The 22,723-nt window shown below is 41.5% G+C and overlaps 2 long non-coding RNA genes across 3 annotated transcripts in view; one reads left to right on the top strand and one right to left on the bottom strand.

Moving 5' to 3' along the window:
* LOC113832370 overlaps positions 1-22,342 on the top strand; it is a 34,249-nt gene extending 11,907 nt beyond the window's left edge. Inside the window, exons 2-4 of one of the 2 annotated variants that reach the window (XR_004772514.1) lie at positions 10,232-10,354; positions 16,751-16,850; positions 21,986-22,342. This is a non-coding gene — a long non-coding RNA (uncharacterized LOC113832370). The remainder of the gene's footprint in view (positions 1-10,231; positions 10,355-16,750; positions 16,851-21,985) is intronic. The other variant, XR_003479622.2, reaches the window with a different exon arrangement.
* Positions 779-19,679, bottom strand: LOC118239685. Its single transcript, XR_004772515.1, has 3 exons — positions 19,568-19,679; positions 4,912-5,212; positions 779-2,558 (listed from the first exon to the last, which is right to left on the bottom strand). It is a non-coding gene; the product is annotated as an uncharacterized LOC118239685 (long non-coding RNA).
* Positions 22,343-22,723: the final 381 nt, after the last annotated feature.

Genomic DNA, 22,723 nt, shown 5'->3' with positions numbered 1-22,723 from the left:
AGAGCAAGTAACATGGAGCAGAGATGGATAGCAGGTCAGAATGGCAGAAACCTGAAGGATGAGAAAAGTTAGCCATTGCATATGTAAAACAGATAATCGAGGTCCCAGTGCTTAAGCAGAAACAGCAGAAATAGAGGTCAAGCACATGAACATGCGTGCACATGCACACACATAGATTTCCTGTCCTTTGGAAATGAAACTTCACTTCCAATTTTGAATGAAGAAAGGGACCAGAAGAGATTCAGAAGGCTCTAGAAATCACCAAGAAGGATTCTCTTCAAATCCAATCCTGCACCACCCAACGTCTCCACGGGACGCAGGTGGGCTGTGGTCTCATATAGTATGTGGCCTTTGAGGCATAGTAACTCACATATGTAATCCCAGAATTTGAGAGGCTGAGACAGGAGGATTGCTGCAAATTGGAGGACATCCTTGGCTAAAAGTGAGATCTAGTCTAAATTTGTGTTGTGATTTTATGGTAATGGTGTTTGTGACCAGAAAGAGACAATTCTACTCACCTGGAAGCCGAAGAATTATGAAAAGTCTTCCCTGAAGCTATTTCTCTATGATGTTGCATTGTGTCCTCTTGAATGAAACTTATAAGAAGAATAGCCCATTAAATAATGCCATGTTTTATGTCTATAAATGCATATGCCACTGACGGATAGGTCGGAAGATTATTTTATAATTGTCAAAAGTAATAATGCCTCAGAAAGATTTCCTCACACTCCAACATGCTAAACAAGTACATCTTATTATCATGATTTTTGTCTTTTATTCTTTTATTAGTATACACACATACACACACACATACATACATACATATATATAATGGGTTTTATCATGATAGTTTCATACATATATAAAATGCATTTTGATCATTTTCGCCTCCTGTTTTCCCTGACTTGTTTTCTCTCTGCTGCTACTGCAGCCCTACCTTTTCCCAACTAGTCCCCATTCTACGTTCATGTCAGTTTTTTATTTTTGTTTTTTATCTTTTTTAGTGACCCAACAACTGTCAGGGTTGCTAATGATATTTAATGAATATTCCACTTTTATGCATAGTATATCTGTTTCTGTCCCCACTTAATGACTTTATATCTGTAATGCAAATGTAAAGAGGGAACATTTGAATACTTAGGCACTGAAGAAATGGTCTATGCATTTATCAGCAATGACAGTACCCAGGAATTGTCGGAAACACAGATTCTCATCTTGACCCTGGTTGAACACATGTATTTCAAGTCTCTCAGGTTATTGTACCTCTAGGAAGCTTGAGTGTAACAGCTACTAATGATTCCAGAGTTGGTGCCCAGCCAGGTGGGGACGGCACAAGTATTTCAATCAGATTCACTCAGGGACCTGATGTTGGGCTTTTCACCATATGAATAGGTTCTAGTTAAGAAGCTAGCTATCCCATGTAAGACTAGCTAATTCTTTGATATAGCTGGCAGGTACCTCCAACCAGCCAAACTGGCTTAAAAGGGAATAAAACATGGAGAGAGTGGGAACTTGTTTTCACTCAGGCCTCACGTGTTGGTGACCATCTGCTTGATGCTCTCCAGTGTCCCCACCCCTCCCCAGGCCTCCACTCCTCCAGACACTCTACTCATGAGTGATTAGATGCAGTTTCCTCTCTGTGGCTCTTCCTATCACCCACACTGAGAGCAGGTGGCCTCTAATTAATTTTTCTGTTTTTTCCACACACATGCCCAGAGTTCTCAGACCTGATTTTGTCTTTCTTATGTTCTTCATCTTGAGCCTTCAAGGAGATTAGAACTGACTCAGTTTCTGGAACTGTGAACCTGGTTCCACTCAGCAGGGCCAGGGTGCTGGGAACCACTTGGCCTCCTGCTACTGTCCATGTGTAGGTACTCTCTTCTTTGTATACGGATACACTTGCTGTTTTCCAACATATTTCATTGAAAGCCTGGGATGAGATGATTTCGTATCTTAATTTTAGCATTTTATGCACAGTTTATGACGTGACATTTGGTGTTTTGCCTTGGTTTTCAGATTCAAACTCTTCTCTCTTGAATAAATAAATAAAAAAACAAAACAAAACAAAACAAAAAACATTCTCTACCCAGGATGCACATATAGGATGGAATGCAAGGGATTCAGTCACATGAGCATTTTAAATCAGACTATCCCAGTAGTCTGTGAACAGTTACTATGAAAATAAGGCTATAGAAACATGCATAAACTCTACCGTCAAAGCAATGCTCTGTGCAGCTACCAGGTGAACTTAACAAAATAAATGATGGCAACCCACACCAGCAGGAGAGTCCAGAGAAGAACATCCTTCAGATGTCAGGGCCCATACCAGCACAATCTCATTTCTTTGCTCACTGGTAGCAATTTTAGCTCCAAGTTCTTAGTAAATGTTAGAATATTTCATAAAACAGTGATCCTTTGCTTCCATGTGATAAACAAAGTCTTATGTTGACTCATAGGTTTGTAAAGTTGTTAATACAACATGTCAAGCAGATGAGATCTAGTGGACTCAAAATGAGCTATCCAGTGAAGACAAGACTTGCGCCTTCCAAATGTTCTCTCTGTTTGGGAAGAGGTGTGTACTCATGATTAGAAATTAATTGGGAAATCTGCAAAGGAAGTTAGAGGCTTCTTAATACATTATCGGGTATTTAATTTTTGAGTGAGAAAAAGAAATTCCCAAATAGCCATTGCTACCTGAATGATAAAATTGGGAAACCGTTTCTCAGAGAGTTATTTTCCTATATAAATTTAAGTCAGTGCACATCTCAAATACTTTATTTTTCTTTGTTTTAAGATTTACCCTTTAGATTTAAAGGTGTAATTATCCATGTTTGTGCATAGGTGTGCAGATGCAAAGGGTGAGAGAGCCATCGGGTACCCTGGAACTGGTGTTACAGACTGTTCTGAATTGCCTGACACGTGCTGGGGGCTGAACACGGGACCTTTGTAACAGCAGCACATACCGCTGAGCCATCTTTCCAGTCCCTTCTCCTCTCTATTTTCTCTTTTTTTATCTAAGGGGGAAAGCTTATGTGCAGTACACACGTCAGAGCATTCTCACCAGCACTTACAAGAAACCCTTTCCTGCAAATGCATCAGAACCTGGCTGCCTTCATGAGAGGCTGTGCTTGATTGACAGTCACCTTTTGCATATCTGCTTCAAAACCTCACCAAACATTCACACCTTTAGAGGACTTAGTTATTCATATTTACCTGTGCTTGTGTCTCCCTGAGTATCTGTCAGGTGTGTGTAGGTGCCCATGGAGGCCATAAGAGGGAGTTGGATCCTCTGGAGCTGGAGTTACAGGCAGTCATGAGCCACCTAAAGTGGGTACTGAGAATTGAACTGGAGTCCTCTGTAAGAGCAGCTCTGACTCCTGACCACCAAATCATCTCTACAGTCCTGAACATTTGCACTTTTAAGAGCCAGACAATCTTTACTGGGTTTTGGCTAAAACTGGGTTTGCCCTAGAGAAGCAAAGTTGTCTCAGGAGGATTGACTCTGTTGGGATTTTGTACATAATCTCTGGTCGTGGATACATACCATGTCCTTGGGATGTTATTCATATATATATATGTATATATATATATATATATATATATATATATATATATATATATAGTATTAGTTACTGCATTGAGCTATGATGAGGGTTATTGTGTCTTTCTGTCTTTAGAAGAAGGCTTTGTTGTATTTTCCTTGCTCATTCTCCTGGTATCATGTAGGGTGTTTGCATCCATTATCACACACATCCCCTCTCTTGAGCCTGTCAGTGTTGCTAGCCAGAGTGTTGACAGAGAGGCTCTATCTGGCAATTGTATATGCTTGCTACATAGTACTATATCACCACTGAGATGATTAGAATCTCAGTGTTGACAGATGTAATATATATTCAATATATATGTTTATGCACACGTATTATAAATACAGATATACACATCTGTATTTATGTCTTTTTATGCCTTTTAAAATTATAAATATTTAATGAAACATTTAATCAGACCTCTTTGAAAGCAGATATAATGTCATACCAGAAGGGGTGACAATAATATCCCATGTAAACAGTAATTTTTTTTTAATTTGGAACCTAAGAGAGAAATCTCAAAAAGGAAGGGGTGCCCAAGGTTAATAGCATCAAGGCTCATGCATGATGATTGCTTTGTTTAAGAAACAAAGAAAACATAGTCATTTGATCAAAGGCTTTTAACTGAGCCAGAATTCAGAGCAAAGAACACAAATCATTGATCCTAGCTGGATGGGCATGTTCTGTGATAAGTTAGTACAACCCCAATTTCCTATTATTGAAAGGCATGAAACACATACCCAGCTCTTATCATTCCGTGAGTGACAGACAGACACAGCCTAGGACGGTGACTTACTGACAGCTTGACCCTTCAGATGCTCCTTGCTATAACATCTTCATGTTTAGTATCTTGGATCCTGACGTTTATGTAAAGTGCAGCAGCACTCCAGCAAGCATTTCACTTAGCAGCTTCAAAATGCTCCTTGCCTGATATCACCTAGGAGCCACTACCAAGGTTGTTTAGATAAGGTGGCCCCATTGCCTGCAAGCTTGACCTTTAGCTGGGCTGATATGATTAAAGGGCTTTAGCCTATAGTCAATAAATAATCTTGGTGCTGAGGAAACTGTCTTAGGCCAGCCTTGGATGAAGAGCTGGACAAAGTGGGACATCAACACCTTGTTCTATCTATAATTCACCTTCTTGTCCTCGTTCCCAGACCCTCAGTCTTCGATTAGGACAGATAAGCTATCTGTGTTTATAACTGCACAACAGGCAACAGCAACGGAGCTATGCTTACTTTGCTGAATTTCTGCCCCCCCCCCATTTAATTCTCTTGTTGACTATAACAATATCTTTGCTAGTAAATCTGAAACCTTAAATACCTACCAAAACTGGGATAGCAGGAGAGTATGGTTGAAACCACAGTTTTCTGGGTCTCATCCCTAGAGTTTCTGATTCAGTAGATCGGCTTGGGACCTAAGACTCTGTGTCTCTTGACAGTGTTCAGGTGGTTTCAACGCTTTGGATCCCTGGAGAACACTGGTCCTGAGGAGGGCTGTGCTGATCACTGGTCCAAGGGATGGTTGTTAGTATATTTCAAAAGGAGGTAGGACTTGTTTTTCCCCACCTTCCTCAGAAACCAATCACAGAATGTTCTTGATGTTTTTGTGTACGTTGCCACTCCATTCTGTAGTAACAAAAAAGGGACAATACAGTTTTAAGTAAAATTTCAAGATGAACATCAAATAGTTTTTTAAATTGTATCTCATGGCTTGCTATATTTTGAAACCCTACTGAATCATAGAGAGTGAATTCCATTCTGTTAGTTTTGTCCAATAAAAGTATAAATAACCTCGTCAATGCCACTATTTGCAGATCTACATCTTCAGTCTGGTGCTGTCTGTTTCCCTGATCTCTGCAAACTGTAAGACAAGATTCTGGCAGTTTTGGAATTGGAATACTAATATGAATTTCAGACAATCTCTTTGAGTTCATCATAAGGTCTAACTTTAGTCTTTAAAAATCTTTACCAAACGGCTCTCCCTAGGTTTAAGCCTACATTTCAGTGCTACAGACTGAAACCAGTGTGTTGTCTTAGCTTTTCTTACAAGTTGTGACCACTGAGAAACTTGTCAGAATGGAAGAATGTGGAACACCCCAGCTGCACCTCTGTGGTAGTCAGCAGCCTCTGAGGGGCCTGAGGAATCCACGGTGTCTATTTTCTAACGGGTAGGGTGGGCTTCAGGAGAACAATACTGCACATTTGGTAAATATTAGACTTCAGAAACTCAATGCTGAATTGGTGCTCCTTGATCATAGCTGAGTTGATGGATGACAATCCAGGTTACAAAGGTGTTGCCATGTGGACTTGAAATGATGATTGAGTAGAAGGTTCCATTTCCTATTGATGTGTAACTTCTAATAATATTGGTGGGAGTTTCAGAAGTTAGCTTACAATAGGTCCATGGTTTCTGGAGTGAATCACAATCCCGTTGCAGAACTGTGTTGTCACACAGCCTTGTGTATTCCATCCATGAAACAGAAAGGACTACTATTAGAAAGCTTGCACACTTGTGTGTGTGTGTGTGTGTGTGTGTGTGTGTGTGTGTGTGTGTGTGTGAAACATGTGTTCTTCACTACTTCAATAGCTTTCCTCCACGGATTACCTTTCTATTTACACTTTTACAGTCCTAAGTATAGTATATTCATGTTGACATAAATGCTAAGAATCGATCACGGTTTCTACTAGTTTAAAAATGTCTTCCAACTCTTTGTCCTAAAACTATTGAGGGTGATACCTTTTGTTTTCTCAGATTACAAATTTGAGTGCCTCTGGGTTCCAGACGTTTTCCATGACAAGCTGTGGGGAGTCAGGCAAATGATGCCGGTTTGATTCTTTGGTATTTGCACTCAAGAAAATGCTTTGAGATTATTCCTTGTAAAATAAAGATGCTAGCTTTCTCGGATTGTTTAGTAATCATCTCTCCCCTGAAATTCACAAGAAAGCAAATTCTCCAGCCTTTGGGGCTGTAGGTCAGGTGGTGTTATTTTGAGTATCCCTGTGTAAGGAACTTTGCCACAAGAACCTCTGGAAATGAGACAGCAGTTGTTAAGCTATTCTTGTCATTTTGTCATACTTGGGCTACATGTGTGTCCCTTATTTTCCAACCATTTGTTTTTATAAAAAGAAAAGCTCTGTTGCCAAGCTACTTAGTGCAAAGAATGTGAAGAAGGGCAGCCATGATATTTAAAAGCCAGCTTTGTCTTTCTCCTTTCTCCTGGATTTCCTGCCACACCCTTCCATCAGTTGTGGTTGTGGACCAGGCCACCAAATGTATCACTGTGACTGTGGCCTGGTGAATTACCTGTTTCCACACTGATCCTCTATCAGCAGACAGGGCATTCGGCTTTACTCTTCTCTCTGCCGTTGATTCTGAGGGCACCTTCCCAAACAGCCTGTTTCCTTCCATCCCCTCTTTCCTAGGCTTCTCTGCAGGTTCCTGTCTTCCAAACCTCTCCTATTGTCAGGGTGTACACTCATGTCTTCATTGTTTCCTACCCGGGTCATTGTGTCCAGACCAAAGACTTCCCCAGATCTACTTCTCTAATACAGGTTTTTCCAGGCCTCATAGCCAATCAGCTTCTGGAGACTCTGTTTGAAAGTTTCTGATGGGTCCTGCCTCTTGACCTGGCCCTCAGCCCAGGTCTCTCAGGGACTTTCCATCACTCTAAGTTGTCATTCTCAAGTGATCATTTTTCAACCCCTGTCCATTCTGCCTAGCATGACTCTCAGTCTTCATCCTGATGTTCTGTGTTTGCATTTAGTGTGTAGGTTCACCCGGTGTGCTGTGCTGCTCCTTTTTGTCTGTCTTCTTCCCTACATGAAAATGAACTCCACCAGAGCAGAGCCTTGCTTCTGCTGTTCATTCCTGACCCTAAGGCCAGGGACAGATTCTCAGGAGTAGCCACAACATGTTTGTTAAATAAACAGGTGAAAGGGCAGTAAAACACACCACAGGGCACCTTATTAACTGGAAGTAAAACTCTACAGCTAGTTAAACAAACACCAGAGAAGCAGAATAGTGGTCCCTCGCCATCCCAGGTATCACCTTGGATGCTGGTATTGAACAAGTGAGCCATCAAAGTTATGACAGGAAGCCACTGTCATGAGCAAAAGACATAACAGTGGCTAGGGAATCTGTCCCCCAAACACTCCACCAAGGACCTGATCTTCTCTGTTGAATTCAGGACCCTTTAGTCATTGCCTCTTTTTAGCTGATGTTTTTACAGAAGACATTAATATTGAAGCAGAGTGGTTTTACTGCCACTTCAAGGACACACAGAATTAGAAGCAATTAGGAGAAAGTGCTGAAACCACAGAAATATGGCAGATGATGGCTATGTCATTTAGTGACATATTTGAGATAGAGCAATGATGAGTACACTGTACAAGGAACATAGCCACCTTGATTAAGGGATTTGACCCCATCATAGGAGTGCTGAGAAGTAATTCCAGGACCCAAACAAGGGAAGACATTCTTCAGACTGAGGGCCCCATCCAAGATGGACATTTCCTACACCATGTTTCCCATTTTGAATTCTGTAGCTCATTGCTTACCAGATCTGTCACAGGTCCCAATTTTCCTATCACGTAGATGCTCTTAGTGAGCCTCCCCTGAACTGAGTGCATGTAATATGCTGCCAGTTTCCTCAGGAGGAAGGTGAGGAACTTTCCTACAGAATATCAAACAAAAGATCTCTTATTTAGAGGAACTGCTCCTCCATGAATAGATCATGGTGGTTTGACTGCTCAGATAAAAACCATGGGCATGCTTAATGAGAAGCAGATAATGAGATTTATTGCTCATTGCTGATCTTGACCAACAGTTAGCCACACAGTAGGCCTTGGAGCGACAGGCAGATGTGTACAGTGTGAGCCAGTGCAGGGAGAGCATGAAGGTGGAGTTTCTTGCCACAAGGGAGTGTGAAAGACACTCGCCTTAGCTTGTGCTGAGAGTATGTCCAGAATCAAGGAGGATGTGTTTGGAAAGGAAGGCATTGCATGGCTCTGGCGCTTCTCTGCCTCCTCTGAGATTGTCTGAGTTCCTGTTGTGCTTAAATTCCCAGGATGTGCTTTGGTGAAAGTTTTCTTTCCAGCACCATAGATCCCAGCACCATTCTCCCATTGGGGAGAATGGTTGTTGGGGTTTGGAAGTACAGAAATAGAGACTGCTGAACAGGGAAGGAGCACTGTGTCTGTGAAGGGAGGACCTAGGTGGGAGATCTACCAACCCTTAGAGTCATCAAAGACTATCACACAATAAGGTCTACACATCTGCATGCATTTAACTGTTTTATGAGAGAGCATCTTAGGCCCAAGTGTCCCTGTGTGTGGGATAGTCCTCAGTCATGTGACTATTTGATTGACTCTAAAACAGTAATACTGTTGGGCTAGTTTTCCTAATGGTTGCATACATTTACTACCGGTGAAACTTAGCAGGCATGGTTTACTTAGCCTCATCCTTGTATCTTCTTTACTATTCATCAAATGCCATTTTGTCTTGAAGACTTAAAGGTATCTTAGCAGAATCATTTCCCCATCTTCCCTGAATAAGCCCCTCAGCTACAGCTGACAGAATGTTCAACATCAAGGGATGTAGAGATGGCTTGGTGATTAAGAACATTTGCCGCTCCAGAGGACTGGAGTTCAATCTCAGCACCCACACGCAGCAGCTCACAACTATTTGCAACTCCAGCCCCAGGAGATCTGATGTCTGATGTCCTCTTCTTGCCTCCATGGGCACTTGCACACATGTGGCCTGCACACACAGCGACACACACACATAGATAAAAGAGTAAAAATAAATCTTATAAAAATATGCTAAGCATTGAAAGAGTTGACTCTAAGATTATCTGTCATTTTAGATTGACTTTGTAAAGCAGATTTCTGCTTCTCTTCCTGCCTTTTCCCTCCTGCCACCCCTGCCCCACCATATTGTATTGTGCAGTGCTTTGCAGACTGAAGCCACCCGACCTGTGTTTTCATCGCACATTTTAAAGCATTTGTGAGGTCTGCTGTTGCTGTTTTTGCTGCCAATAGAAGGAAAAATGAGTAGTCTATTTTACAGTAACTTGGTGCAATTGCAAAGCTCAGGGATATATTTTTTTCTGTAGAAATATTTCTAAATTAATATGTGGCACTTTGCTGAATATCACTTTGAACACAGTGATAACTTCTGAGTGAAATAAATCACTGACTCGGACGGTGTTTATTAGCTGTGTGCTGTCATTTCCTAAAGCACCACTACCCTGTGCGATGGAACTGGCAGCCGGAGGAGATGAAGGACACATGAAAGTGCTATATCCACGGGTCCCAAAGAGTCAGACACGCCATGAGTGCTACATGAAAATGTCGGTTTGTTAATTTCACCTAGCAGCCTTAGAAAACATGATTTCAGGAACATCCCTCATCTTTTCTCTACCTCTTTTTAATTAAGACATTTTTACAATTAAGTTATTAAGAAAATCACCATTTGCTCATTTACCCCACTTCCCTTCAACAACTAGCTCCTAGCGTTTGCAAAACACACAGTAGTTTCTTATCTGGTTTCCACTCTGTGTTCTGCAATAATTATTCACAGTGGGAACAGTACTGTCTCTTCAGTCATGGTGGTGTATCTCAGGTATACGATGTTTTTTGTTACAGCTTGGGGCAAAAGAAGGACCCTTCAAATACCAAGAGGCTGTGGCTGATGAGTTGCAGACAGCAAGAACATACAGCAAGGGGAAGGACACTGTGCTGTTTGACACCCTCTCCCCACACACAGAGGTTCAGTAATGTCACCCTCTTCTTAATCTATAAATTTTAGCTTCTTGTAACACTTGTTGTATTCGGAAGCTCAATGGGTGTATAACTCAGCAAGCAAGTCTCAAGAGCACAGGTGGCCCCGAGTGTTCTTGTCTGCTCACCCTTTTGCAGCTGCCTCAGCATCTCAGTTTGCCTGCATGCCTTGGTAGCACCTCAGATCTGTCCCCATCTTTCAGTCAGCTGTTCTCCTTCCTGCCTTTTCTCTTTGTCTCATGGGATTGCAGGATCACCACAGCACAAGAATCACACACTACAAGGAATGTGTTTGGATGAGAATGGGTGCACGGATGAGAGTAACAAGGAGTTCCCACATGCAGTGAGTGGTAAGAGGCCACTCCACATTCAAAGTTAGATGACACATTGACCTTAACAGAAACATATTCCTTAGCATCAAAAGCATGGATCTCGGAGGCATCTGGCTATGCTAACTGGTGGTATGTCTCTGATACTTTCTCAGAACCTAGTGGTTCATGACACTGGGGAAAGTTGTCAGGTCATCACCCTTCCCCGGGTCACAAACCATCCAGATAAGACTTACTCTCATTGTACCCTCTGTATTTTGAAAAACACAGACAGTTTTCTGGATTTCAGTCAAATTCACAGCTCTTTGTTCTGTTTTAGAATATTTCCATAAATAGTGCTTTCTTTTGTCAGAAGCAAACTAGTTAAGGTGGGTCTTGCTGTCCTGAGCCTTCCTGAGATGCAAGCAAGATGCCGTTGATTTCTTGGCTGAGTCTGCTTGTGCTCATGTTGGCTGCTGGCAGCACCCACAGCAGTGAACACATTTACAAACCTCATAGCATGTGTAGGGACTGGGATCTCTCCCATCGTATGCTACTCACAGCTTGCCATCTCGAGTGTTTCTTACCATCTCATAACCTTTTCCAAATGCAACCTCATATTCACAATTGGACCTCATTTGTAGGCAGCCTGCTGTGTCACAAGAAGATGCTGTCTGGAGAAGCTTCTGTTGTTGGATGGAGCTGGAGTGGAGATGACTTAGTGGCGGGATGGGCAAACAGCAACATTCCTATCCTTCCCTTTGCGTAGCAGCTGGGAGGAATCAGTTCATTCTCTAAGCACAGGCTGCTGCTGGCCAGCTGGCAAGGAGGCTGCCGAGCAAGAGTGCCAGATACTTAACAGCTGCATTACTGCTGATCCGTCTGCAGAGCACACCATATGCCAAGCCCCAGAGTGTGTGCTTGTATGTGGGTTCCTTTAAAAAGATGTTTTCAGAGCCACGTACAAAAAGGCATTTTCTCGTGTTGTGCCCAGGCTTTGAGCCCATGCTCAGACCCCCTTTGCCCTCTGTCCCCAGGCTGGTGACCATACACCCATTAGAGCTGGCTCAATATAGCGATGGGATGGGTTGTTGGGCTGCCTTCAGGACATCATTTTTCTTTCAGGTAACCTATAAGGAAACCTAATACTTGTATCCAGTTTTTAAACTTTTTAAAAATAAAAATCATGTAATCTTTTAATTCAGAAAAGCTTCTTTTGAAGCTTAAAAATCATGGTGTCTTAAATGTCCTCATACTGTCATAGCTTGAACTTTGAACAGAACCCTTCAAGTACCTTTGGGAAATGTTCTAGTTTTCTAAATCTTAGTAATTTTAGAAGTTAGTAATCCACAGTGAAGGAACACCATATCCCTGAAAGATCTTCTAAGTAGCAGTCCTTCCTTTCCAAGGTCACAGGAGATCATGAGAATTGAACTTGTGTGACAAATTGACCAGATATCTTATTTTGTAAAGATATGCCCCTTTGAGTAAATGTGAATTCCAATATGAAGTCTTTTCAGTCAGTACTCATTAGATTATTTCCTCCTGGAGAGGAGAAGAAAATGCTTTCCCACTCTAAGAACATCCAAAATACTGATGGCAAGTGGCCAATGTTCATGAGAATGGGGACGGGCATGCAGTAGTCACCTTGAGAGGACAGTGTCACTGTGGGACTCAGAACCACGTCCTTGTGTGGTGCTGGTGGAGGTTTGGATGGAAGCACAGTGGCCGCCTGTCATGGCCTTTGACACTGTAGCTATGGTGGAGGGAGGGCACCAGTGTCCTCACTGCAGTTCTTTCCTTTCCTTTCCTTTCCTTTCCTTTCCTTTCCTTTCCTTTCCTTTCCTTTCCTTTCCTTTCCTTTCTTTCTTTCTTTCTTTCTTTCTTTCTTTCTTTCTTTCTTTCTTTCTTTCTTTTTCTTTCTTTTTTATGAGACAGAGTTTCTCTGTATAGTCTGAGCTATCCTGGCACTCCCTCTATAGACCAGGTTGGCCTCAAATTCACAGAGATCTATCTGCCCCTGTCCCCCAAGTGCTGGGATTAAAGGTTTGCATCATCACTGCCTGCTAGTCATTGCACTTTTTATTTTTACTTTTTACTTCGAATTCTGAGTTTCCTGTCTCTATTAACAGGAATATTTAGTATTTGTAGCCTATGTACATATATATGTATAGATGCAAACGAATGCACCCACTTCTTTCAATTTAAGCATAAATTCACATATGAAAATGAATGAATATAAGTGTAACAACACGTTATTTATATTAGGATGCTAGAATTGCAAGCAGTTTGTTTAATTTTTATTTTCATTTATTGTCCCAAACTCTCCAATAGGTATGCTGAGAACATACTCCATAGGACAGGTCTTCATGTAGCAGAAGCCAAAGTCATTATCACAGTCACAAATTGCCAGACGTAAGGATAGCTGTAGGAATATATCAATAGGCCAATACATCTAGTGAGGCCCCAAATGGAGATGTCACCAACCACATGTCTAGAGAAGTGTGCAGAAAGCCAGAGGCATTGATCTCTTCCATGGGCGTATTTTGGTCTGCTGGGACTACCATAATTCCGTGCTCTAGCAGGTGGGCAAACAAACAAAATTTGTTTTCAGGTAGTACTGAGGAATCCCAGAACAGGGTCAGTTTCTGAAAGGTGGTCACCTTGTTATTGTGCCCTCAAATTATGGGAGTGGACACAGTGGAGAACAGAAAGAGACAGACAGACAGACAGACAGACAGACAGACAGACAGACAGACACACACACACACACACACACACACACACACACACACACACACACACACACAGAGCATCCTGTGAATCCACACTGATGTTTCTTCACTTATTTCTGTCAGATCCAAGCCCCATATACTCCACTACATATAATGTCAGTTACTTCCCAAGATTCTCATCTACAAATACTATCTCTTTGGGGTTCAGATTTCAGCATATGAGTTTGGGAAGGTGCACAATTAGTTGTGACAGACACGTCAATAGTTCTACTTAGTAGCTTTTGTAGGTCACTCAAGGTTCTGGTTCAGTAACAAGTGTAGGACTGTGGGGCATTTTTGCTGGTGGTGTCCAGTGACCAAAGAGCAACATAAACAATATGGAAATAACACGAATATCCTTTCAGAGCCTCCTGGGGTGATAGGTAGTGTTCTTCTAGAAATAGCAAGGGACCCTTCAACTCAGTACATTATTTTCAATTCAGTGCAGATGATAGAAAAAAAAAAGAGCCACATATACAAATTAAAAGAAAAAACAAATTCAAAACAGATGTCAGGAAATACTTCTTTCCCTAGAGGAGAAGAATATAGATGAGAAAACTATTTACACAAAGCAATTTACTGAGTTAAGAAATTGGGGTCATCATTTAGAAATGGAGGCTGTCTGCTGGGCTGGGAGCGAGGTAGGCAGGCACTGAAGTTAGAGGGCGAGGCGTGACCTCCACAGAGAGAAATGCAGCCAGTGCGAGTCGGTCCTATTTATTATACCACTTGCCCATTGCTGAGGTCTCCTTGGGCGTTTGAAAGGTATACTTAAAGTGTGTTTATGAGGCAGGAAATGCAGGTTTTAGCAGGAAATAAATCTGTCCCTGCAGACACAGATGGCTGTGTCTTTCATTAGTCCAGAGCCATTGTGGCCCTTTCACCCTTGTTTCCACTTCAGCTTCTACCGCGTTGACTGAGTTTTCCAGACGACAGTCTCATGGCTGATTTTCTGAATGACTCCAGGTCAAGTTTACAGACCAAAATTTCCTGAGTGATTATCATGGGTAAAGTCCTCATGCGGCTCCGTGTTTAACACAGTCTCCTGTTTCAAGTGTGAGAGTAGTGTGGGTTGAAGGGGAGGGGAAGTTTGGGGACTGAAAGAATGTTCATTTATTACAGAAAAGCTTGTTCAAGGAGACCAAACATTGTGAAGTGCCCCAGACACAGCACTATGGGTATCATGAAGTCATGCCTCTAAGTGACACAAGGAATCAGGTTGCTTATTGATGATGCATGAAGAGTGAGTGTATCCTGCTAAAAATGGAAGGTTTTCATGAACTCTGCATCAAATGGAAAACAATGCAATGCCAAAATACAACATGATTCAAAACCAATAAAGCACCTGCACCCTGCAATTGCAGATCCTGTAAAACCCCACATGCAACACGATTTCACTCACAGGCTTCCTCTCAGTGTCTAGGACAAAACCTGAGGTGTAATGGGGCTCTGTACCTTGCATCGAAGGAATAAAGATTCTACAGAACTCAATATGTGTTCAGATCACTTCTGTGTGTTCTGTTTTCCATGCAACATGCTACTATTTGTTATTTCCAGTGTCCGTAAAATACATTTTTTTGGAAGTAAGTAGTCCCATGCTCCTACTGCTCCTACTTTGCAAAGGATTTATTGTTCTCTCCTTCTGAGCTCTCATAAGCCACTAGGTATGATCTGTCACAGCCATTATACTATTTTGTGTGATAATTTGTGAATCTATCTTCCTCCTACAAAACAAGTTTGGGATGGGAGCATGTTCCAGAGTGCAGATTATCTGTGAATTCTGATATTCTACTGTAGACAGATTTTTTTCTTTGGGCCACCATCTCACAAAAAATGACATGGAAATTTATTTTTAATTATGAAAGCTCTGCCTATAGCTTAGGATTGTCCCACTAGCTTATAACTTAAAGTAACTCATTTATGTTAATGTATGTTTGGACTCATGCCTTTTTACCTCTCTTCTATCTTGCACCTCTTGTTTTTTCTCCATGCCCTCTGACCTCTCTCTCACACTTCTATACATCTCCCCTTCTCTCTTTCACTCTGCTGAGAAGTCTCACCTAATCTCTTCCTGTGTATCTATTGGCCATTCAGTTCTTTATGAAGCCAACAAGAAGGGTGTCTTGGCAAAGACACAATTGGACAGTGTGTATAAAGATTATTCCACAACATTCTACTATAAAGTCAATGGCCAAAAGAACTCATTCTCTGAAATAATGATTTATGAAATTATCTTAGTTTGAGTGCATCTAAAGAAGAGAGGCCAAGATAAGGCCTTGGGTACAAGTGACTTTGTGACAAAGCTCACTATATGGTAAGTCAATAGGGGAGGAGAAGAGCCAATAAAACAAGCTTTGCAAAGTCTGCTATGGTCACCAACTGGGATTTAAGTCCTGTGGGAACCCACAGAAAAGTTACAAAGCTCAGATCAGAACTCTTTTCCCAGGGAGGAGAGATTACAGGAATCTTACCATTTCTTTGGCATGTTAGTAATGGTAGTTTGCCTTTCTTGGATGCTCTGCATGGCCAGTTTCCAAGACTTCAATAGAAAACCAAGTTGGCAAAGCTAAGAGTCACACTAGACCACTTAGGATGGGAAGCTGTCATCAATTAGGTGCAGCCCATCCCATCTGCTTTTGAGGGTAGTGGGAGGATGAGGGTAAAATAGTGTCTGGCCAATCTTTAGTGTGCAGTTTCTAAGTTGGCAATTGGAGAATAAATGAAAGGTATGGAGACTATCAGATAGGATGTATCTGTCATGTCCAACTAGTGTGGTGTGATGACCACTGAATGATAGACCTTGTATAGATGTGGCTAGAAGCAATCTTGTAAGAAGGTAGGAGCTTTAAACAATAAGAACAACTGGTCATAATGCAGATGTGCATGCATGCACACACAAACACACACACACACACACACACACACACACACACAGAGAGAGAGAGACAGAGAGAGAGAGACAGAGAGAGATAGAGAGAGAGAGAGAGAGAGAGAGAGAGAGAGAGAGAGAGAGAGAGAGAGAGAAGATAAAAAGGGGCATACTTGTGTGTCTCACAAGTTCACAAACATCAACTTAGTTCCAAGTTCATCACCCTCAGGCCTCTGATACCTCATGTTAAGTTGTAGAACATTAAAGTCTGTGTCACACTTTGTCTAGTATTTTTGAAAACTTACTGACCCAGTCATGTCTTCTCACAGACACTTCCATAGGACATCTGGGGTGGGAAACACTTGATTTGCAAATAGAAGATGCATAATACCATCATGAGAGAAGCACTTCTAATTCTGCTGCTTTCCACCAGAGTCATCAAGGACACTAAGACAACAAGCAAATCTCTTCAAGTCACAGAGAAGGATCTTGCTGAAAAGAATTAGTGAAAATTTCCCCAATGGTGGACCCATGTAAGTTTTTGGTTTCTGCTCGTGTTAGACTTTCACCAGCTATTTTATTTGTAGAATATCCCTCAACACCACCACCACTGAAATCATGCTTGACTTTGGAAGCTTGATATTTTACTTGGTAGAGAATTAATCTGACTTAGAATTTAAAGGTTGGGATTATATGAAAAAACGAGGGTGATATTTTAAAAGAGAGGATTTCAAAGATTTGGAGAGCCGTCTAAATTAGAGTTGAAATGCTGCCTTAAAAAACAAATGAGCCATGTCTTTTCTCCAAAAGATGTTCAGAATAATATTATGTATTACCATGTTCAGATTGAATCAGAAACAAATAAAATATTATATTAATAATTAGAATATGTCATGGATACCATGCAATTGAGACCCAGGAATGCTATGACATCCGGTTTCCTTGGGATCACACTGCAAAAAACCTAAAAAGCCTAGAAAAATTTGAACAAGAAGACACAATTTATGAATGGCCTAACTCAAGAAAAAAGGAACATTTGCCAAGAGTTAATCTTAGAAATTTTCAAATTTTCTTTCGGGGGTCTTCTCAAGGCAGCTGTATCAAGACAGTGTTATTGATGGGAAATTTCAACCCAGTCTAATCACATTCTGAGTGGTGACCTTCTCATGGGTAAAATCGGGCTCTACAAATAATTACAGACTAGGTAATAGAGATTAAGGCTATTTAGAAGAGATAAATTCTGGGCTAGCAGAACAGAATGGCCAATAATTTACTCCGCATATCTGCAGGAGCTAAGCAGGGTGAATATTTGCCCTGGTCTTAAGAGAATGAGATAGTGAGAGCCCACCTGGGTTTTGCAAAAGGGTTCTGAGTTACTGATGCACATATTAAGTCTAAGTACAAAGTACATGTGTAGGCCATCTTCTATAAGATTCAGGGAGCCCCTTCTCCTACACTCTTTCAGTCCTGCCCTTAATTAGGGCACAGAGAGAGGAAAAATGATCATCTGAAGGAATTTAGTCTTCTCTGGGTTGCAAAATGCACTGACTTTCAAGTTTAATTGCTCATATGAGCTTCAGGGCTTCTCTATGACAAGTCTCAGTGGTCTTGCTGGAGGTTCTATGTTATTTCAGAATTCTCTATTATTCAGTAATGTATCACATGCATTTTAAGATAGTTTATCTTTTTATTGGGACACATGAGTTCTCTGAGAGTTTAAAGTTTCTTAAGCATTTCCCACTATGTGACACTCCAGAAGTGAACTTATTATTTAGAGCATTAAAATCATCGTATTATAAATTATACAACTCTTAATGCAGTGGCAACAAATTTGCCATGGTTTGGCAGCTGTTCACATCACACTGTTAATTTATAAAAAGCTTAAACCACTTATGGTCCCATAAGGCTCTCTTACACCTGCCCCACTGAGCCATGAGTTTTCTACTGTCTTTTCGCAGATGTTTTGAAAATCAAAGATTATCTTGTAATATTGAATCTGTATAGTTTCACTACTTACAATCAAGTTGTCCTGTGTCAGTCTGTCTCTGAGCATGATAGCCTAGTCCTAGAAGATGTGTCTGGTATTAGAAACATGACACAATCCACTTCTTGATGTGTTTACCTTTATGACAAACATCAGACTTGCATGTATTTGAATCACCGATTTTGTCCCCAGGATGCATTTGACAATGTCTGGAGATTTTTTGGTTGTCAAATTCTCGAAGGTTGGGATACTACTGGTATCTAGAGAAAAGGGTCGAGGGACACAACAGAGCACACTGAAGTGGACAAGTTAGCCCACCACAGAGTTACATGGCCTTAGATGAAAAGACTTGCAAGATTAGAGCCCCTGATGTCGATCATTAGTATTATGATCTATAATATTAGTCAGGTATGTTGACTCATGCCTATCATGTCCCAGAACTTGGAAAATCTAAGAAGGATGGTCACTATGTGTTTGAGAGCAGCTTTGGCTTCACACTGAGTCCTAAGCAAGCCTGGACTATGAAGTAAGAATGTGTCTTAAGAAATCAAAAGTACCTTGTTGTATGAATGTGCTTCTTTTGGGCATATGCCTAGGAGTGGAATTGCTGCATCTTGTGGTAGACTCATTCCCATTTTCCTGAGGAATCTCCATACTGATTTCCAAAGTGGCTGTACAAGTTGGCACTCCCACCAGCAGTGGAGAAGTGTTCCCCTTTTTCCACATCCTCTCCAGCATAAACTGTCATTGGTGTTTTTGATTTTAGTCATTCTGACAGGAGTAAGATGGTATCTCAGAATTGTTTTGATTTTCATTTCCCTGGTGGCTAAGGATGTTGAACACTTTCTTATGTGTCTTTCAACCATTTTAGATTCCTCTATTGAGAATTGTCTATTTAGTTCTGTACCCCACCTTTTAATTGGATTGTTTGTTGTCAACGATGTTCATAGCAGCATTATTTGTAATAGCCACAAACTGAAAGCAGCCTAGATGCCCCTCAACCAAAGAATGGATAGAGAAAATGTGGTACATTTACACAATGGAGTACTACTCAGCAGAAAAAACAAACAAACAAACAAAAAAAAAAACAATGGAATCTTGAAATTTGCAGGAAAATGGATAGAACTCGAAGAAACCATTCTGAGCGAGGTAACCCAATCACAAAAAGACAAACATGATACGTACTCACTCATATAATGTGGGAAATTACCAATACGGAGCCAGATAAAAATACAAGGGACATTAATAGGGAAAAGCCTTACTTACAGAGTGACCTAGCCAGCCGGAGCCACAGGAGTCCATACAGCCAGGAGAAAGTGAAACCAAAAGCAGAAACCCGCCACCTGAATGTCCCTCACTCTACATCACCCTGACCATGCCCTAGCAGGCGTGGTCAGGCACATCTGTAGCCAGCCCCTAAGCAGGTGTGGCTACAGCATCCCCTACACTCATACGTGGATTTTAGACATAGAGCAAAGGATTACCAGCCTACAATCCACACTGCCAGAGAAACTAGTAAACAAGGAGGACCCTAAAAGAGACAAATTTTGTCCCCTTGAGAAGGGGAAAGGGTCAGGATCCCCTGATCAAATTGAGAGCATGGGAAGAGGGGGGAGCTACAAGAATGAGAAGGGAAGAGGAAGGATGCAGAGGTCATGAGGGAGCAGAAAGGTTGAGTCAGGTGTAGATTAGAAGAAAGGATATGTGATAGGTAGGGTTTTAGTTGGGGGGTGGTAGGGGAGGAAGGGAGGGAGAAGGGAACTGGGATGTCATGTAATTCAATCTTGTTTGTAATTCAAATAAAAATGATAAAAAAGAAATCAAAAATACAAAACAAAACAAAATGAGGGCCCAATATTTATCGGTGTCCCCCTGTAAACTTTACTGCCCATGGAAGGCTAGAATTAGTACTGTCAAGACATTTGCACTCCATAGCAGCCACTCCTGAGCTGTAGCATGGAGGTGGCTGCAGTGAGAAGCATCACAAGAAGGCACAAAGACATGCTGAACACCGCATTCCACACTGACACATTGGGGAAAAAAACCTGACAACTTATTCTGAGAGTGTAGGTGTTAGATGTTCCTGATGTTAGACTCACAATTTCAACCCACAGAATACAAGAATGTAATCCCACATGTGACTCTGGAGTGCTAGCTACAGTGTGAAATTCAGGTGTTCAAACTTAATTATTTAGACTGATCCAAGCTACATTCACTTATGTAGGTAATGCCAATTGGAAACCTAGGAAGTAAGACTTGTCCACAAATTGTGTTTGAACATATATATTATATATATATATATATATATATATATATATATAATCAATCTTGGATTCTAGACTATGTAGCCTCTTTTTTTTTCAGGCTTCCTGTTTAGGTGGGCCTAGAGAAATTATGCTTCTTATGCAAACAGTAATTATTTTATGCTGGGATAAGAGCATGCTAGAGGATTTGTAGAGATCCGAGATGGCAGAGGGTGAGTCTTCTAAGTGAAACCTTTTTGCATTGTAATGTTCTTTGAAATGTGACCATGTGAAGTATTGTGGAAATTTTTCCATAGCAATTCTGGCTGATGGGAATAGGAGGGATGCACTGAGGACAGGGACCTTGGAAGATGCTTCCTCCTGGTCTCACTTAAGCTGTCACCCACGCAGTGTTACTCCTTGGACATCAACAGGAAGATCAGGAGTTCAGCTCTGGGATATTCTCAACAGAAGCTTCTGTGACCTAGAGTGAAAGGTTTCAGCCATAGAGCTGGGTCTAGAGCTTAGCAGAGAAATGTGGGAAGCGTGGGTAGAGGCCTTGAATGAGAAGTCAGGGGATAGCACAGAACATCTGCTGGAAACATAGAAACAGAGGAGGGAAGCCACCAAGGCAGAGAGGCAGAGATGGGGACACTAAGGAGGGTATTGAAACTAGGGGGTAAGAGGGGGAGAGAGCAGGGTGTTTTAGGTTTAAGCCATTTCCTGTGTCACTTCCCTTTGTTCTCCTGTACGGGATTCGACTCAAGGCCCTGGAAGGACTCAGAAATGTGGTTGTCTTTATTCAGTACTGTCTCAAAGAGGATACAGCCTGAATTCCTGAGCTTCAGCCTCCGCCACACTAAGATCAGCCCTAGTTCCCTTCTATTCTATAGTCATATGAAAAGAGATGGTTATATTTTTAGATGGAAGAAAAATGTTAATCACACTTCTGCTATGCCAAATATAGTAAATATATAAACATGGTAAAAATTAAGTTCTAACCAGTGGATTCCTTTCTAATGTTTTCAGAAAATCAAAGTAAAACAGCCCCAGTATATCCTGTAAATATCGATGCACTAATTGTTACTTTCATGGCATGACGTTTATCTAAGTAGTCATGTACCCAGTGTTGTGGTCTGAATATATGTTTCTCATAGGCTCATTGAGAAACCTAGGCCCCTGCTGGAGTCACTGTTTGGGAAGGTTGTGGCGCCTTTAGGAGACAGAGCCACACTGGAAGAAGTGGGTCACTGTGGGGTGGGCATTGCAGTTTTAGTCAGATCACACTTCCGGTTCATTCTCTCATTCCTCACTTTCTTGCTACCTGCCACCTCCTGCTGCCAGGCCTTCTCCTCCTGCTGCTGTGTCTTCCTCACTGTGGTGAACTATGTCTCCTTGAATCCTAAACCAGAATCATTATTTCTGCTTTTATATTTCCCAGTGTCCGTTACATGCAGCAGCCTGAGACTGCACATATGTCCAGAGGAGCTGAAGTCAGAGTGTTGAAGAGAGCTCATGCTTACTGTACCAGGATCCACAACAGCTAAGACATGGAGCCTACAAAGTCTCTAGCTACAGATGGATCGATGAGAGGATTTAAACCTCAAGTTGTTGGCCATGTCAGATTCCTCCTGTGTTCTGTGTAAGCCTCTCCTGAGTATGGCAACTTGGACCCAGAAGATGTATGGTATACTATGCCTGGTGCTGGAAATAAGAAGGGATCCACTCTTTGCTGTGCATACAGTAGGTTGTTATCCAAGTACAAAGAAGAATAAAATCCTGTCATTTGCAACAACTACAGGGCAGCATGTTCAGTGAGATAAGCCAGGATATGTGTACCACATATCCTCATATATTAATGGAAGCCAAAGTGCTGGTTTTCAGTAGAGAACAGCATAGTGGCTACCACCAACAGTCTGGAGGAAGAACTGGAGAGGGATGGGTGAAGAGAGCAGTAAGTGGGCACAGGACTGCATTGAGGGAGGATGGGTTTCATGGTGATGTTGTATGGTAGGAGAGCTACAGCTGATGACATCTAATTGAACTGTCTAAGGTAACTTGTAGAGACAATTTCCAAGACCCCTAACACCAAGGATGAATGATGACAGAAGCCACAGGTGTGTCAGTTATCCTGATCAGTATATGGTGCATGTTTGTATATAAATAACACAGTGCAGCC

Source organism: Cricetulus griseus (genome assembly GCF_003668045.3).
Source record: "Cricetulus griseus strain 17A/GY chromosome 1 unlocalized genomic scaffold, alternate assembly CriGri-PICRH-1.0 chr1_1, whole genome shotgun sequence".
Lineage (NCBI taxonomy): Eukaryota > Metazoa > Chordata > Mammalia > Rodentia > Cricetidae > Cricetulus > Cricetulus griseus.
This window is presented reverse-complemented; position numbering and strand designations above follow the sequence as displayed.